Genomic DNA, 18692 nt, shown 5'->3' on the forward strand with positions numbered 1-18692 from the left:
GGAAGATTGAGAGAGATCTCCTGGCTCACTCTGGTCAGGGTACAGACCGAGATCACATCACTACCTCCTCCAGCTCTGGCTGAATCCTGAACATCACCTGGGATGTGAGACTAGGGGCTTGCTGCTATAGACACATCAGTGTAGACACCACCTATGCCGCTGCAGGAGGTGGGTCTCCTGTCGGGGTAGCTAGTCCACCTCCCAGAGAGGCAGTGGCTACGTCAGTGGAAGAATTCTTCCATCAACCTAGTGCTGTCTACACGGGGACTTAGGTCGGCTTAACAATGCCACTCGGGGGTGTGTGTGCGCGCATTTTTCACACCCCGACCGACATAGTTAAACCAACCTGGTTTTTTTGTTTAGACCAGGCCTGTAATACACACCGCCCTCTACATGTCCTTTTCTTCCCCCCCCCCCCCAGCAAATTATTTCTTCTCTTTCCCCTTTTGCCTACTCAGCCAGGATTTCACATTTTGCCACGCTGCTGTGAGCCTGTGGCCAGGAAGAGGCAGCTGAAAGCAATGCCCTGAACAGCCCGATGCTGGTACGGGTTTGTGAGTCTCGGCGTGGCCCATCAGACCGTGCGCTGGGCCCGAGTTTTTCAGCAGTGACGCTGCAAGCGATAAGCAGCACTAGAGACAGACGCTTCATTTTCTCCCTTTGCTGTTCTTTTCTCTTCCCTTTGGCATGCATTTGCCTTGTTTTTTCTCCTTAGGATCAGACTTTAACAAAAGCAGCAACAATGACAGCTCCAGCTGCTCTCAGCTAACTCCTTCTCTAGTCCCCAAAAGCCCAGTTATCTCATCTTTGATACCCTCTAACACACTGTCAGACAAGGGGCTTTTTCCTTCTCAAAACTCTCTCCAGCTAAAGGGCAAGGGAACAAGGGATGTTACCAAGGCTTCCGTTGTAACACTTTCCATTGCAAACGCTCTTTCTTCTTTTCTGTATCTTTAATAGAAGTTAAAAGGATTTTTGCTAATGTGTCTCCCATGGTCCTAAGCAGGCTGAGGTCTGTGTATCAAACCCCAAACCTTGTTTAACACTGGACAGTGATGGGGTGATGTTAACACCTCTGATGCCTTCTAAATCAATACCGCACACCCGTTGGGACAGTTGGGCCAGATGGGGAAAGAGCATTTGCTGCTGACAATAGCCCTAAAGAGCATCCTGAATTAGGCATCTGTCATGGATCCCGGCCTCTGTGATCTGCTGCAGGAAGCAATTTTCACTGCATTTTCTTTAAACTGGCAGCTGATTAATCATCAATTGGCTTTCTCCCCTCTGCCTCTTCCCCCCCCCTTTATATTAATACCCTGTGCACCCGGCCATCCTAACCATGTCATAGCAGGGCCCAATCCCACACAGAGCCGTTCTAGGCTCTGACCCCCATTTGGCAGAGAACCTCCTGCTTTCAGTTGGGGGAAGAGGATGCTCAGTATCCCAGGCCAAGTCAAGATCACCCCTTTACAGCCAAAGGATGCAAGACCAGTGTCACCAGCCCCAATTTACAGGTAGGGAAACTGAGACAAAGGACTGCTGTGGCTCACAGAAGGCAGCCCTGCGAGTCAATGCAGTAGTTGGGGACAGAACCCAGGAGTCCTGTCTCCATCTTGTGGCATAATGTGCTTCCAGCCACCCCCAAAAATTAAACCCATGCCTCTCTCAAATTGCGAATCAGTGTTAAGACTCTTACAGAATAAGGTTATTAGTAACGTGGGTGAGGAATTCTCTTTTTAATCTAACCAGCTCCATTCTCTCTGCATGTCTGTCCTAAAGTTTTCCAGCACTCCAACCATCTCACCAGTCCTTTCTGACCCGGGTGATTCAGCATTAGCACCGTGGCATGTTAAAGGTGTGTGGGTGTGTGTGGGGGGGCAGGGTTAGCTTCCTCCATGGCAGTAAACCCCCCCTGTTACTCCAGACTCCCCAGCGGCATTTTACGACCCAAGGATCTCTGTAGGATTAAGAGATGAACTGGAGAGGAGTGGGAGAAGCAGGGGTGCAGGGTGGATACCCGTTGCCACACACCCACCAAAGATGAATTCAGAGCAGAGAAATAAGGCTAAGGGAAAGGCAGGCTAGTCATGTGGTTAAGCTGGCTAGCACCCGGGAGACCTAGCTTCTACTCTCGGCTCTGCCACAGACACTTTGTGTGATCTTGGGCACATCACTTACTCTCTGTTCAATGGAGATTGTGATCCTTCCTTTGTCTGTTAGATCAGTGGCTCTTGACCACTGTACCCCTTTCAGGAAGCTGATTTAACTTGTGTACCCCAAATTTCACCTCACTTAAAAACGACTTGCTTACAAAATCAGACCTAAAAATACCAAAGTGTCCCAGCCACACCGTTACTGAAAAATTGCTCACTCATTTTTACCATGTTATAAAATAAATCTCTTGGAATATAAATCTTGTACTTACAGGTCAGGGTATCATATATAGAGCAGGATAAACGAGTCATTGTCTGTATGAAATTTTCGTTTGTTCTGACCGTGCTAGTGCTCTTTATGTGGCCTGTTGTAAAACTAGGCAACTCTCTAGAGGAGTTCCTGTCCGTCCCCCCCGGAAGACCCCCACGTAACCCCAGGGGTACACGCACACCCTGGTTGAGAACCACTGTGTTAGATGGGGAGATCTGAGGGCAGGGCCGGTTCTCTGGATGTGCAGCGCTTAGCACGCTGGGCCCTGATCCGATTGGGGCTGCCAGTAGAATTCAGCCTGAGGCTACACTGTTCCCCGACCCCACCAGCTCCTTCCTAGTTAGCGAGGATTGCCCCTTTGGAGAGGCCCTGGCTTGCCTCCCATGTGGTTTTCCAGCAGGAGCGGGCAATGGGGCCCAGAGGGATTCAAGAGCCTGAAGCTAAAGGAAACTCTGTTTAAGAAGCAGATTCCTCTGCAAAGCCTGTGTTCCCCCACCCAGAGGGGCAGAAGGCCTGCACCTGCCCTCTGACCCCTCCAGGTGCCTTCCTAAAGGAGGGCCAGATCATCACCCAATCTGGCCTGCAAAGAGCAGCCTAGGGAGAGACGCCATTGTCCTGGGCCCTGCTCTGCAAACTGCTCTTCCCCACTGGCTTCGCTGCAGCCGAATAAGAAGCAGGGGACACTGGCGGGGTTGTGCACGCAGGAACGTGGGGTGCTGGGTGGTGCGGAGACCAGCTGGTGTGTGGGCTCCCATCCTGGAGGGAAAGGGAGCTGTAGGGGCTCGGCACGCCTCAGGATCAGGCACTGGAAAGAGGCCACCCTACTTTGCCGGCGGAGCAGAGATGGGCAGCGACAGCTGGATGTGCACGGCCGCCCGCCCAGAGCGGGCGCTGGGGGCGAGTGGAGGGCGCTGGGAGGCCATTGGCGCTGCTGCCCCCTCGCTAGGGCCGGTCACAGCCACACATTCGCCCAGGAGCCCGCAGCCTAAGCCCAGCTTATGAGCTCGGCAGGGGCCACGTGAGAACTGCCTGGAGCTGAGCTGCAGGCAGCTTTCCACGCCGAGACAGCAGGGGGTGCTCACCCCGGACACGCCCACTGCGAGCTGGGCAGGTACAGGCAGCCAGTTGTGCGTCCCGCACTGTGTCTGTGCGATGCTCCTCTGAGCAGGGCGAGCACTTCCTCGCTGGGGGGGGGGGCATGTCTCTGTTGCACGCTGCCTCTGCTCTCGACAAACATCCCCTGCCTGCTGACGCCTTCCTCACCTGCGGAGGCTTCTGAACCGCAAAGAGGCCGCTGGTTTCCTGAGCTGGCACAGGGTGGTGTCCTCAGGGAGGGCTCTGCTCTCCCCAAGGGGACTGACACAGCTGGTGCTGCTTATCGCTACTTCCTCCCCCAGTGACAAGGCTCCCGCTGCCTGGGGGCAGGGCGGGGGGGAAGGGGAGGCCCAGGCCCCTGCAGGGAAGGCTAATCCACAACTTAGCGTGCTCACTGGGGGTGGAAAAAAGCAGGGTTAAATTCCCTGCTCTGCCACAGACCCCCTGTTTGAGCTGAGAAGGTCACTTAGTTGCTCCATGCCTCAGTTTCCCCAACTGTGCAATGGGGATAACAACACTGCCCTGCCTCCCAGGGGTGGTGGTGATGAGCCTAAATATATTAATGATTGTGACAGGCACTGAGGTAATAGGGGGTAGATAAGTACCTTAGGTACATACACTTGTTTGTCTCCTTGGCAAAGCTCCCTAAAATATTCTCTCTTGTCTCTGAGCCCATAGGGGGTGTGTAGCAAAGCAATGACTCACCACCACAGCGCCTCCTACTGGTCATCTCAGGAATTAGCTCTCCAGCATATGGAGCGCCTCCTCCTGGCCAGCATCTCACCTGCTGCTGGCCACCCATGTCCCTCCCAGACCCTAGTGCCCTTTACTTTGGGGTGCTGCCCCCTAACAGTGCCCCCACACTCTGGGTCTCCCCTCCCAGGGGAGACCCCAACCCTCTATCCCCACCTTACCCTAGTGACTACTGCCAGTCATCATCTAGCCCCCACTCACTGGGACAGTCTGCAGTCTGTAAACCACTCATCATTTGCAAGGGGGGGTTGGACCTGCTGCCTTTCCCTGCAGCCCAGTACCTCTCTGGGGCCTTGCACAGGGCCTGGAGAGTTGCCAGGCTGGAGCTCCCCAGCTCCTCTTGCCTTCCCCTAGCACTTCTCTACCTCTGGTACCCTGCTCCCAGACAGCCAGGTCCTTCTCTCTCCACTGCCTGGCTCACAGCCCTTTTATAGGGCCAGCTGTGGGCTGATTGGGGCTTGGCCCCAGCTGTGGCTGCTTCCCCATCAGCCTAGGCTTTTCTCTCAGGAGCCAGGTAACGGCCCCGCTACAGGGCGCTACGTCCTGCTCTCTGTGGCGCGATGCCAGATGTCCTGCCTCCAGCTCTGCGCTAGACAAAAGTGTCCAGACAGACCAGGTGTCAGCATGAACCGTTCAGCCTGTTCACACCAGCCCTTGCTGAGTCTGTTTGGGAACCCTGGCACTTTTGCCCCATATCCACATCAGCGCTGTCCTGAGACGCGTCAGCTGCAATGCCCTCTGCTCACCTATCCCAGAGTTCTCGGCACGGCTCCTGGGAGATTTCAGGCAGCCACTCTGGTGCACTGCGGAAGAGTCACGGGTAGACGAGTTTAACCGTTTCCGCTTGTCTGTGTCTGGGGCTTACTCCGTTCACAATAAACCAGTTTAGACTGAGCTGGTTCTCAACCTGACTGACAGGATCGACGCCAGCCGGCTCTGAGCAGGCCTGTAAACTGTGGCTTGTGGCTGCTCTTTTGTGGGTGGACGCAACATGTGTTACAAGAAGTGTGAGGAGGTGACTAAAGACAAAGCCTTGGACCACAATCCTGCCATCTGCTCCACATAGGCAGACCTTGTGTATATTCAGAGTCCCGCTGGTTAAAACTGAAACAGCTTTTTCACATGATTTAGTTAAACGAGTGCACACCCCTCTGTTCACGCTCTTATTTTTGGTTTTAAAAGTGGCTTATTGCAGTGTAGCTTAAACTGGTAAGGAAACAACTTAAGCCAAATTGCCACAAAGCACTTTGAAACCGGCATAGGAATTCCACGCACAAGTCTGCGCGGCTTTCACTCAATTGTTGTCAAAATACTCCTAGAGCTACATGGTTGCAAGTTTGGGCAGACAATTGCTTAGAGCCCCTAAACGGTTTCACTGTGATGGTTTTTTGGTGTTTTGTTTAGTTTTTTTGTGCACCAGCTCAGTGTTTGGGTTGCAGGAGGCACAGGGGAATGGTTACGTGTTTATATTACAAATTTCATCCACTGCAACTTAATCCTTTTTAAAAAACTCAGGAAATCCTTCTAGTGGTTTTCGGTTTTGTAAAAGCTGATTTGAATAAACAAAAACTCCACTTCCACCAGCTCTGAAAGGCCTTTGTTAGGCCTTACACCAACCAGCTGCCTTTCCTGGAAATCAGCCCTTTTACATTGGGCTGGGGCTCCTGCTGGGAAGCACAGTAAAATGGCAGCTGTTGCAGAGAGAAACCCCCAGTGCCACTGGCAACTGTGGCGAGAAACAGACAGGTGTTCTAAAAAGAAAAACTTTTGAAAAATGACTTTTCATCGTGTGTATCGGCACTGCTCTCTGCGGGATGGATCAGCTGTGTTTCATAGATCCTATACTGCTAGTAGCTAATGGAGATTCTCTTTTAGCTCCAGCAGTAATGCAGGATCTGAGTTCTATTTTTGCTCTTTCTAGGAAGTTCCAAGGGTGCAGCACCACCATGAGTGCCTAGGATCTGTTGCAGTATCTTAGACTTGGTCGACATTTACAAGACTTGCTACGTGGCTGCATCAGTCAGGGGTGTGCTTTTTTTGCCCCCGTCCACCATGGCTAAAGCAACAAATCCTGTAGTGTAGACACAGTTATAGCAACAAAAGCTTCTTTTGTGGGTAGAGTTTACTCCATGCAGGGAACTGGTTTAAGATATACTGGCAAAAGAACTAGTATATCCCTACTATGTCTCTAGTATAGATCTATGAAGGCAAACAGTGTAGACATGGCCTTACTTAGTAAATATCTAACTGCCTACAGTTTGATAACTAGTCCTGCAGTTTTCCTTTAAAAGAGCTTGAATGAATCAGTTAAAAGGAAAGAGACCTGGCCTCTTGGTTTGCCAATCACACATTCACCAGACAAAACAGCCCCATTGCATTTGCCTCTGCTTAGCCCAGGAGCTCCGCCCAGTCCTGCCATCTGCCACTGTGATATCTGGGCCCACACACGCACACACTTCCCCTCTGCCCATTTCAAAGAAGCCCAAGGCTGCTTGAAATTCTCATCAGGGAGCCAGTGTGCGGGAAAGCCTCTGATCACACTCCCAGCAGTGCAGCAACCTTGCCACAGTGGCACAAAATGAGGACACATCAGTGTCCCCTAGGGTGACTAGATAGCCCAATTTTATAGGGACAGTCCCGATTCTGGGGGGCTTTGTTTTATATAGGTGCCTATTACCCCCCACACTTTGTCCCAATTTTTCACAATTGCTGTCTGGTCACTCTAGTGTCCCCCCAACACACACTCGCACTCAAACAACAGACTGAAAGCAACAGTCTTTCCAAATCTGGGGGCTGTTTTCAGTGTGATGTGCCCAGCTCCAAGGACAGTGGCAGCTGACACATGGCAGACTTTACTTTGGGAGCGTTGCGGGCCTGTATGGCCCATGAAGCAAACAGTGGGAGATCATTCTCCATAGTCTGACCCAACTAAGATAGAAGGGGAGAAATTGTGATGCAATCGGAATACAGACAACACACTGGGTCCTGGAGCCTGAAATAATGAGGCCTAAGTCCCTGGATCCTCCTTATGGAGTCTCCTCTCAGCTTCCTCCTATGTAAAATGGGAACAATAATAATGCCACTTGTCAATATTATTATTTGTGTCCCAGTTGCACCCACAATGTGCTAGGTGCTGTCCATATCTGAAGGGCCCTGCCCACAAGAGCTTGTAACTTTGAGCTACAGGAGAATCATTATTAGCACTCCGTAGTATAGGGCCTATGACTCATGGTTGAGCAGCTCCAGTTCCATCCAGTAGATGGCACTCGGAACACATACACATCACCCAGCTCAAGATTCTGGAGTGAGGTGAGTTAGAGGGATTAATTAGTTAATGTCTGTAGAGTGCTTTGAAGGTGGAAGGTATAATGCTCTGTAAGTGCTACTTATTCAATATCCTACCAGGAGTGTTTCTGCTGGGTGTGATCATTGCATGGGCATTGTAAGAGAAAGTCCAGATAACAGAAGCACAGCATGCATGAGAATCTGCTCTCCTAGGGATGGTCCACAGTAGAAAATTAGATTGACCCAGCTACATTGCTCAGAGGTGTGGTAAATCCACATCCCCGAGGGATGTAGTTAAGACAACCTAACCCCCAGTGTAGACAGCCCTAAAATTCTTCCTTCGACCTAGCTACCGCTCGCAGGGAGGTGGATTAGCTACGGTGACGTAGAACCCCTCCTGTTTGAGTGGGTCGTGTCTACACTGAAGCACTACAACAGCGCTGTGCCGTGCACCGTTTCAAGTGAAGACAAGCCCCTCGTCTGCCTGGGAACTGGAAAGTGAAACTGACTACAAACAAAAATGAAGCTGACCAGTCTAGCTAGCAAAGTGCACACAGCAAACAAATGGCCCCTGTGCTTTTTAAAGGAATGGGGATTTTTCCAGTGATGGGAGCTGCATCAATGCAAGATAGTCTCTGTAACTAGAGCAAGGACAGCTGTTGGCAAGGAACCATTCGGCACACTCAGTCACTTTTCCCATGTGTGGATCATCCAGTAACAGATTTAAATGTTCACACACGGTGGAAGCAAAGTGATTCCAGCCTCCTGGGTCACTCGCAAACAATTTACCAGGACTATTGCTCTGAATTGTCGCGATCAATAATGTGCTATTCACGCGGCCCACCTAAGTCACCTGGCATTGTTTCCACTCTCTGGGTGGATGACCCCCAAACCTACAAGGAGTCTTCAAACTGGCTGCCTGAAGACTTCCCATGTGAACACTCATGAGAATACAGGTTTGCACAAGCATTCATGGGCCAAATGCATTTGCACAAGTATCCGCCGCACCTTCCCTGTCCTTGAAACAAATGTTTGCTTGTGCCAACGTTCCTGGAAAGTGAATGACAGGGGATCACAATTTATTACTTCACGGCTACTTTTTACAGTACGTGTTCAACTCTGCAAACAAGGAAAGTTACTATGAGAAGTAAATACAGGATTTTTACCCTGAGTCTCAGCCACTGTCCTGCTGAGTGAACTTGGGCAAGTCATTTCACCACCGTGTGCCTCAGTTTCCCCATCTGTGAAATGGAGATAATGCTACTGACCTGCTTTGTGAAGTGCTTTGATACCTGCTGATGACACATGGTCTACAAGAGAGAAGTGTTCTTGTTATTATCAGTGGGTATGCTGTTCAGCATGGCTGTGTTCGTAAAGTGGGTCACTGTCTGTCTGTCTTTCTCTCCGTCTCTCCATCTCAGGGCCCGTTTGACCAGGTGTCCATTAGCGCTCTGGCATGGAGGGCAACCAGCAGGTGGGCTGAGGGAGCTTCAGCCAAGTGGCCATGTTGGTTTTGTTAAGATACACATGCTCAGAGTGGAGAGGATGTGGGTTTGATCTGAAAGATCCACCCACAGCAAGTGCCTGGCGATCCATTAGCCCAGCGCAGAGGAACACACAGTTGGGCTGGCCCTGCTGGGATTTCAATCCATGTGGGTTTCTTACCTGGCAGTTCGATGGCTGAGCCACCCCGTTTGGGAATGCGGAGGGATGAACCTTGCCCTAGTCTCTCCAGACAGGTGCTGGGCTGGAAGGCAGAAAATATTCCCAGGGCCCCATTGCCATTAATTAAACTAATTGTTATGGCAGCTCTCCCAGCGCAGCCATTAAAGTGAGACCAGCTCCCTCTGGACTGAGCACCCTCCCTTCCCACTCTCCTGGGCTGCATTCCCTCGAGGAGGGCAAGGGAGGGTTCTGCCCTGACCCCATGGCCAGTGCAGTCAGGGAAGGGATCTGGACGCTGGGAGGGAGCAGGTGGGAAGCTCAGGGTTGCTGCGTGGGGATCCACCCCACACCCTCGGGGGCCCACTCTGCCCCTAGCCCCATTTCAGTGTGGGCTGGGCGACTGCTTCAAAAAATAACCTCAAACCCTATCCAGGGCTTGTTGGCTGATCCTGGTTTGTGGCCCAGCAAGTGTCTGAGCTTGGCTGCAAGCTGCTTCCTGCTGGCTGAGAGAGCTCTGTGGGGCTGAGAACTGGAGGCCTCCCAGGCATGTCTCCCCCGTAACTCTGCCTTGCCTGGGGCACGGCCCAGTCTCCCCCTCCTCCCACTGGAGCTCCTCCATTCAGTCCTTTCTCAGCTGCCCAGCCGAGTTCTGGACACACACAGAGCCTCTCCCCTATGCACACCCTGGAGCTGACCTGGTGCAGGGGTGCAGGCCTTTCCGGAGGCCCCTGGCTTTGCTCGAATCAATCCTGCTCGCACCCATCCCCAGCTGAGTTAACTATAAATCAGTCCTTTGATCTAGGTCCTCATCTGGCCCCCAGTCAGTGCCACAGTATCTGAGCACGTCGCAGGCATTAGTGCATTTATCCCCACGTGCCTCCGGGAGGCAGGGCCATGCTGTTCGCCCTGATTTACAGATGGGGGACTGTGGCCCAGAGAGGTTACATGATTTGCCCCAGGTCACACAGGGTGTCTGGGGCAGAACTAGGACCTGAGCCTTGCTCTCGCCAGCCACGGGCTAGCACCCAAGTTGCTGGACCGGCCTCGCTCCCTGACCGGGCCGGGTCTGAGTTCTTTGGACGCGAACATCACAAAGTGTGACACCGCCATGGAGCGGCCCATCCCCTGGGAGCAGCCGGATGGGCAGCAGCCTGGCAGCAACTGCTCTCCAGGAGCACATCCCGGGGACCCCAGGAGGGGAAGGCCCCCTGGTTTTGTGATTGTTTATGGACACCAGGGAGCGGACCGGACCGAGACCTCCCCCATCTCAGCTCCTGGGGGTGGCGGAATAGCGCCTGGACCAGGGCAGCTTTCGGTCCCTCCCGAGCAGCACCGGAAGTGGAAGCGGTGGCCTCCGGGCGAAGGCGCCTTCTCTCATCCCATCCCCCCATCAAGCTTTTGTTTATTAAACTGGAAGTAATTAAACCCCTCGCCAGCAGAATGAGAATGCAGCCAGCTGGCTCCAGCGAGTTTTAAGGACCCTGGGAGGCCTTAGCCCTGGCACGGCAGCCCTGTTGGATGGGGCCAGGCAGCGTGCCGGGGACAGAGCTCTGTTTGCTTGGCTCTGAGTTTTGACCATGGAAGGCCCCCGCCATCCCAAGTCACCTTTGGTGGCCAGAGCTGCTTGGGAATGCAGCGGAGGCTTCTTGCACTGGAAAGTATGGTGCAAAGCCTTCTGGTGCTTTCTGCTCTCGCTTCTCTGGGCCAGATCCTCCAAGCGGCGTCAACTTGACTGGAGCTGCACTCATTGGCGCCAGCTGGGGGTCTGGCCCCCAGGGCTTTCTGGCTGGCTGGACTACAAGAGGGGCCAATCAGGAAGGGCAGATGCAGGACCAGGGCAATATAATTCATCACATCCTGCTAAGTGCCCAACGAGTGCCTGGCCTTGTGATAAACGAGGGCCGTGCGCCCCAGTGTCCGAGGGGCCCCCAACCAGTCATTAAGTCAGTTCCACTCCGATCTTGTTGCTATCGGGAGTGATGAACCACGTCCCTGCTGCCAGGGAGATGGCCTACGCTGGGGGACTACATTACTTATGTTCCTCCCTCGCCAGGGTTGCTCCGGCTCCCACAAGCCAAGCACCTGCCACCCTGTGCGTAGCCTCCACCAACTCCACACTGGGGCTGGTCGGTGTCAAGTGGGGTTTCATCAGCGGCCCCGCTGCCTGTCACCGCGGCAGAGCCTCAGAATAAGAAGCCTCCCTGCGATGTTCCCTGCTCGAGCACGAACGCCCTTCCAGCGAGCCGGTGGAGTGCCATGATCCGGCACTCGCTAGTCACGGATGTGGCAGGAAGCTGGGTGAGGACAAGACCAGGAGACACCAGGGGTGCTGGGGAGGGGAGGGCGGAAGGAATCAGTGACAGCCTGACTCCTTCGGGAAATGGGGAAGGTGTTGGCATATTACTGAATTTTAATATTCAAACCTAGCTCAGTGTGTTAGGTAAGCAAGGTCCTGTCCTCGTGGCTCCTGGCACACAGAGTCTGTCTGGCTCCAGCCCTGCTCCCAGGAGTAATAAAGAAACTGGGCCAGATTTCAGTGACGCTGGTGTCAATCCAAAGTGTCCCCCTGGGCTTGAGTTTCTCTGGAGTTAGGGCCGATCCCTGGCCCTATCCAAGTCAATGACTTGAGAGCAGAATCTGGCCTTTACCCCATGTCCCTGATCGAATTTGGCCCACTGTCTATTCCCCATGGAGCAAGTGATCTCACTGACCTCTCTGTCTCCTTCCAACCTCCCCCGCTCAGCTTGGTGAGCTGAGAGGTTCCCCTGTGGTCTGTCAACCCAGCTTGCTGGTCCCATCCTCCATTCACAAGCACCCGGCTCCCCACTCCTGGCCCCAGCACAAAGCAAGGCTCAGATCTCCTGGGCAAAGGCAAAACAGATCCCGCCCCTCTGTTCCCCTTTGGGTCCCCCCCTCGAAAAGAAAGAATGAAGCCCTCCCTGACACTGGCTTGAAAGGAATGCCACCCCCAGCCCTGGGGAGCCCTTGGAGAGCCGGGGTCAGGGCAGTGGAATGCGGATAACAGCTGCTTTACATGAGAAAGCTCCTCACCATTCAGCCCTGGAAACCTCCCAAGTCACACAAGCTCTGGCTGGCGTTGACAGGTGGGCCCCGTCCACACTAATCCCAAAAGCTTTGCAAACGATAAGGCTGTGTCTTCACTTACACCGCAGCAGCGGCAGGGCTGCAAGAATTCTTCCGTCAGCCTGGTGCTGGCTGCACCGGGGTTTAGGTTGGCTTAACTCTGTCGCTCAGGGGTAAGGATTTTTCACCCCCCTGAGCGCCGTAGCTGGCTTGACCTAACTTTTTAGTACAGACCTGGCCCAACCCCGCAGCTTGGAAGGTCTTGAGCTTGCAGGAGGCCTGGGCCTGGCCTCACACAGAGAGCATCAGAGGCATTTGGACAAGGGATTGCCAGTCATAAGGATGGCGTAAAAGGGTGTCCAGTGAAAGTAAAGGGCAACAAACTCAGGCCCTGATCCTGAACTCGGTTCCATGTGGTTAGACCCCTGCAATGGGGCTCCACACAGGCCCGGGGTCCTCCTGCATGGGTTCACCTGCAAGATCGGGGCCATAGAACTGATAAAAGGAAATACTGCATTACATGCAACAGCCATTAGACTGTCAGCTCTTTCGGGCAGGGACTGTCTCTTACTCTGTGTCTGTCCAGCACCTAGCACAATGATTGAGACACAGATAATAACAGTAATTAACAAGAATTGTCCTATGGAACCCATCGCCACAAGATATTCCTGAGACAAGAGCTTTGCAGGGGTCCAAAAAAGGATGGATAGTGGGAACAGCCAGAGTCACGCTCGATGGGGTTACAAACTTTCCTACTCTGGGGCTGAAGCTACCCACTAGGGCGCCATCTGTAAAGGGGTTTTTGCACCCGCGTAGTTCCCCCAGTGCAAATCCCTGGTGTAAAATGTGCTGCAGCTGGCGGAAAGCGAAGCTTGCGGAGAGGTGCGCCTCACTCTGCTGTCAGAGCCGCCGTGGGAAAGCTCCGTGTCAGCAACACATCCAGATTAGGGGTTTGCACCAATATATCATTAGCACCACCGTGTTGGTGCAGCTACACTAGTGTGAAAACCCCCTGGCTAGATGGGGCCTCACTGGTGGGGGGTGAGGAAATTTGCCCGGTAGGCGGGTTATTGTCCTCTTTCAAGCCCATAATGGTCCACAAATGGGTTTCTTTGCACCTTCCTCTGAAGCAGCCGGGACTGGCTGGTGGCCTGATCAGATACAGCAGTTGCTCTGTTCCTATGCTGATTGCACTCATTGGCCTGCACTGGGGTTGTTAGCTCAGGCCCCACTCAACCGGTGTCACCTGCAACAACTCCCCTTTTGTGGGGTCTGGATGCAGAAGAGCAGGAGCGGCACCAGTTCAGCCGGGCCAGGCTGCCCAGCTCCCCAACAGGACTTGGTACTTTCTATGCTAGCCTAGGTAGGTTTTCATACCACGCTCAGCGCCATAGGATGAGCCTTGTAGTCGTGCTCAGCCACATGACCACACATCGGTCACGTGCTGTTTGCTCTCCCATCCTCTCCAGAGAGAGAGGCGTGTGCCGCGGACTGTCTGGTTTTGGTAGAATGTGTCTCCTGGCGATTTTGTTTAATATAAATATACCTGTTGCTACCTGTTGATAGTAGAGAGGGCAGGTCAAAGAAAGGTGACTTGCACTTGGAGCGGGAGGAGATGAGGTTTGTGATAGTCCTTAGCTCCTGGGGGAGTTCATGCCACAATCTCAGCCCACCCCGGAGGAGGTTCTGTCTCCTGCACAGACAAGCTTTGCCCTCATGGTAAAGTTCTGCTGAGCCAGAGGAGCAGAGCTGTCAACCACCTTCGACCCAGACCTTTGGAAAGTCTTTTAGGTATCCTGAGCCCAGGCCATGGAGCGCCTTGCAGATAAGGGCCGAGATCTTGAACTTGAGCAGAGGACAGGTCTGATGCACCCACGGTAGCCTGTGTTGCTGAGGAGACAAGCCGCAGCGTTCTGTTCTAGCTTGGACTTTCCTAAGCACTGCGGGTTTCATGCTCAGGTATATGACGTTCCTGGAGCCCAGCTGCGAGGTGGTGAAGGTGTGAGTAACTGAGGCCAGGTCATTGTCCACCAGGGTGGGATGGAGTCTCTGAGCAACCGGAGATGTTGTAAAGCGTAACTCAAGGATGCTGCTATGTGCAAGCTCAGCGTCAGCGAGGAATCCAAGAGTACTCCTAGACTCTGGACTGAACTGATCAATTCCGGGGGTGTATCTTCAGCAGCAACTGCGGCGTGGCCGCGAGCTCTTCCAAATACTTCCCTCTGCCCGTCAGCATTGCCTCTGTCTTGCTTAGGTCGGCTTCAGCCAAGAGCTGGTCTCATGCAAGCACCGGGCCATCTTGGTGGCAGTGGCGTGGTCGGACGTGGTGAAGGATAGGTAGAGCTGCGCATCATCTGCATATTGCTGGCACGTTAGTCTTTGTCCTCTGAATAGTTCACCTAGCGGTTCCATGTAGATGATGAATAGGACTGTGGAGAGAAAGGATCCTTCCGTGGTGGAAGTGCAGTTTCCCGTAACTTCTTTTTGGGTGTGTCCCTGCAAGAAGGGCTCAAACTATTTTAACGCATTATCCTAGACCCCTGCCACCTCCCTCAGGCAGGTCAGCAGCGTCCAATGCTGCAGAGACGTCCAGCGGGGCGGGAATGGATATCTGCCTTGTCTATTGAGAGCAGAAGAGCATCCCTCAGTGTCACGGAAGCCGTTTCAGTTCTGTGTCCTGGCCTGACTCCTGACCGTGCTGTTGGAAATGTTTGGAGTTGGCCTTTCTGGCTTCTCCAGGAGGTTAGACACAGGGTGGCAGTGGCCTAGGACTGAAGTGTCCAGGGTGGGTTTCTCCAGTGGTATTTGGACGGTTGTGTGTTCGAAGAAGGAAGGGAGGATTGGCTCCTTGGCTGTCGTGGTCAGGACCGGCACCAGTCGTTACGTGACTCTCTTTCACCAGCCAGGCAGGGCGTGTGTGGGAGGCGCACGTCTTAGGCCAGGCCTCCTTTAACGCATGCCGAAATCTCTCAGGAGCCGGAGGGTTGAGCTCTGGGAGCTCAGGCAGGCGGGTGGTTGGTGGGGAGAGTCAGGACGGATCCCGGCTGGTTGAGGCGGCTTCTCAAGCGTGCATGATCTTTCCCAGCATCTTTTCCTTAGCCTTTGGGAACTTGCCTCCACAGCCCTGCTCTCGGCACCAGCGCTCGGCCTTGTGGGATAGCTGCTGCAGGAGCCCCACAATGCACGAGGGCAGTCGCCCATGTTGGGGCCAGATTTGTACCAGTATTTTGGTGCCTGAAGAGGCAATTTGGTGGGATTTTCAAAAGCCGCTGGGCGCCTAACTCCCCTGATTTCCCAGTTCGCTGTGGGTGCGTGTGAGGCACTGAGCAGTGGAAGGATGAACGCCACAGCCAGCCGCGTCATGCAGTGTCCCCACAGGCGTCCTCATGAGGGCCTGATCCCACGCGCATTGATGCCAGTGGGAGCTTTGCCATTGACCTCAGTGAGCTTTGGATCAGGCCCTGGGTGCAGGCGTATCCACAAACAGATCACCCAGCACCCTGAGGACAGGACACTGATACATCCCAGCTCAGACACCACAGCGACGGACACAGTAGAGATAGATAGCGGGGTGTGGATGGATGGATGGATGGATACAGACTCAGTTTTTAGCTCAGTCCTTACTCATTAAATACAATAATAATTAATAACACCTTGCTCTTATATAGCGATTTCTATCAGTAGATCTCAACATGCTTTACATGGGGGTGGTCAGTATCATTAGCCTCATTTTACAGATGAGGAAACTGAGGCACTGGGAGGGGAAGCGACTTGCACAAGGCCACCCAGTGAGCCAGTTATAATTTATTGTTATTGTTAATTGTTATAATGTATTTGTATTACAGTAGCACCTACGAGCCCTGGTCATGGCGCAAGCCCCATTGCGCTCATCGCTGTACAAACAGAATAAAAAGACAGTCCCTGCCTACCGTCAGCCGGTCTCATCTCTTTATGTCCCTGGCCCCTGGATCCCCTCTGGAAACTGCAATCCTGGGCACAGTCTGTTCCCTGAGAGAGCTGGGTTTACCCCTGGGTCCTTTCTCACTCTAGTTACCTCCAGACCCTGGGGCCGCACCTCAAGTCCACCTGCAGGGGACTGACAGAGCCAAGGTCCAGAGCCCCTCTCAGGGCTGTGGCATACGTCTGCCTACGCAAGGGAGGGAAGGCGAGTGGGCTGGGCTGGGCTCTCTTGCAGCCTCTCTTCCAGCGCAAATTTCTCTCCAACTCTGTGGCCAGCTTCACCTTCTCAAGCTCCCCTTCTCCTGATGCAGCACGCTCTGCGGGTGCGCCGAATTGACACGGCCAGAGTGCAAGGATGCTCCTTGGATGGATGGCTGTCAGGCACGGGGGCGTGTCCCACCACGCTGCCCCCAGCAGCTGACAAGCTAAGTACAAGACAAGAGGCGACAGATGGAGACAGCCAGACAGGGGAGTGCAAGGAAACCATGAGACAATACAGCTCAGCATGATCAGCCGGGGTCTCAGCACAGCCGCAGCCTAATCGGTGCCAGTGTTTTTGTTGGCGTGGCGGCAAAGGAGAGTTTTAAGGAGGGGTTTGGAGGAGGACGATTAGCATTGTGAATGTTTACAGGGAGCTCCTCCCAAGCGTGAGGGTCCTGTGGGAGGAAGCGTGAAGGGGCTTGTTTGAAAATGTAACAAGTGGGCGATGGAGGCGGATCAGAGGTGAGGATCCACAGCTTGACAGCGAATGAGGGATGATAGGTACGGTGCGAATAGACTGTGAAGTGCCCTGAAAGCATAGTCTCCTTGTGATCTAGGTTCAGTGCCCTATCCACTAGGCTATACTGCCTATAAGAGCGTTTGCCTGTGCACTTCAGGCTCTGACCCTATGCGGCGGAGAGGTGTCTACACTAGGCTTTTTGCCCCCCCCCGAAGTCTCATCACTGCTACCACCAAGTTCAGCTCCACTGGTGACTGCAATTTAAGTCTCTGGGTGGCCTCAGCGGTTTCAGGCACCATGCCATTTAACCCCGCTCAGACTAGGCCGGTGTGATGTGGCGGTTCGAACACCAGCAGTCACCTGAGCCCCCCCGCCTACACTGGAACTGCCATCGCTCTTGCTGTCACGGGTGGAGTTGAACTGGTGGTAGCAGTCGTGGGATATTCAAGCAAAGACCTCCTAGTGCAGGAATGGCCTGGAGTGTTGTCTGAGTAACGACTGGGTAAAAATGAAAGGAGGACTCACTCCTAATTTGTAGGATTTTGTCTACACTGGGAGTTGTGCCCAGATATCAGTCACCAGTGCAGACAGGCAAAGCCACTATTTGCACAGCTGCAGGACAGGTTACCCCCTATTTCAAGAAGGACTAAGCACCATCAGTGCAAATCGTCACTTTGCCTGTCTACACTGATGCTTGCACTGGGGCAGCTATACTGACGGCTGAGATCCGCGTAACCCAGTGTAGACAAGGCCTAACTCAGGGTGCATAGGTTGTTAGAGGCTACAGAAATGTCAGGGGGTCAGGCAGACTTGGACTCTGGTGGCTAGCCCGAGCCACTGCCCAGGCCACGGTGTCCACACGGCTGTTGTTAGCACGCTAGCACTAGCTGAGCTAGTACCAGTCTGTCTACCCATGCTGGGAATCACACCTGTGAGCTGCCGCATAGACATGCCCTCTGCGCCCAATCCAAACCTCACCCAAGTCAATGGGAGCCCTTCAATTGATTCCAGCAGGCAGCTGATCTAGATCTGTCTGGACACTCCAATCACCCCAGCTCTGCAGAACAGTCATGATTAGATCACTCTGCCCTGGGAGGCTTGGACCAGGGATCAGCCCAATTCTCTTCATAGGTTCCAGTCACAGCTGGGCAGTCCTTGATTTGTGATAACGATGTTTCTTAAGTGTTCATTCACTGGGCAACTGCCTCCACTTTATGAGGAACATAAATTTCCTGAAAACTGGTTGCAAAATGCAGCTATTATCCCTCGAGACTCAATCTGCAGGCGCATTTGAGCAAAGATAAATTCAGGGGGATGGTGTGAAAACTTTCCAGTTGGACAAACCATGTAGAAAGGCCAGCTGTCTTCTGAGCTCCTTCATTAGAAAAATAATCTTCAGCCTTTCTACAGCACTTGCCATCAAAGCACTTCACACATGTAAATTAATCAGTCTCCAGATTTGCCCTGTGGGATGGGTCAGCATCATGATCCCCATTTTACAGCTGGGGAAACTGAGCTCACCCTGAGGTGCCTGAGCTCACCCAGCAGCTGGACCATATAAACCCACCCATCAAAGGGGAAGTGGCGTGGAACAACAAATCAGACACAGCTGCAGTCTAGGGTTTAATCTTCTTTTAGACTATAAGCACTTCATGTCCTATATGTTTATACAGCACCCAGTACGCTGGGGCTCAATACAGACAAA

This window comes from Lepidochelys olivacea, assembly GCF_965140295.1.
Source record: "Lepidochelys olivacea isolate rLepOli2 genome assembly, chromosome: 4".
In the NCBI taxonomy this organism is placed as follows: domain Eukaryota; kingdom Metazoa; phylum Chordata; order Testudines; family Cheloniidae; genus Lepidochelys; species Lepidochelys olivacea.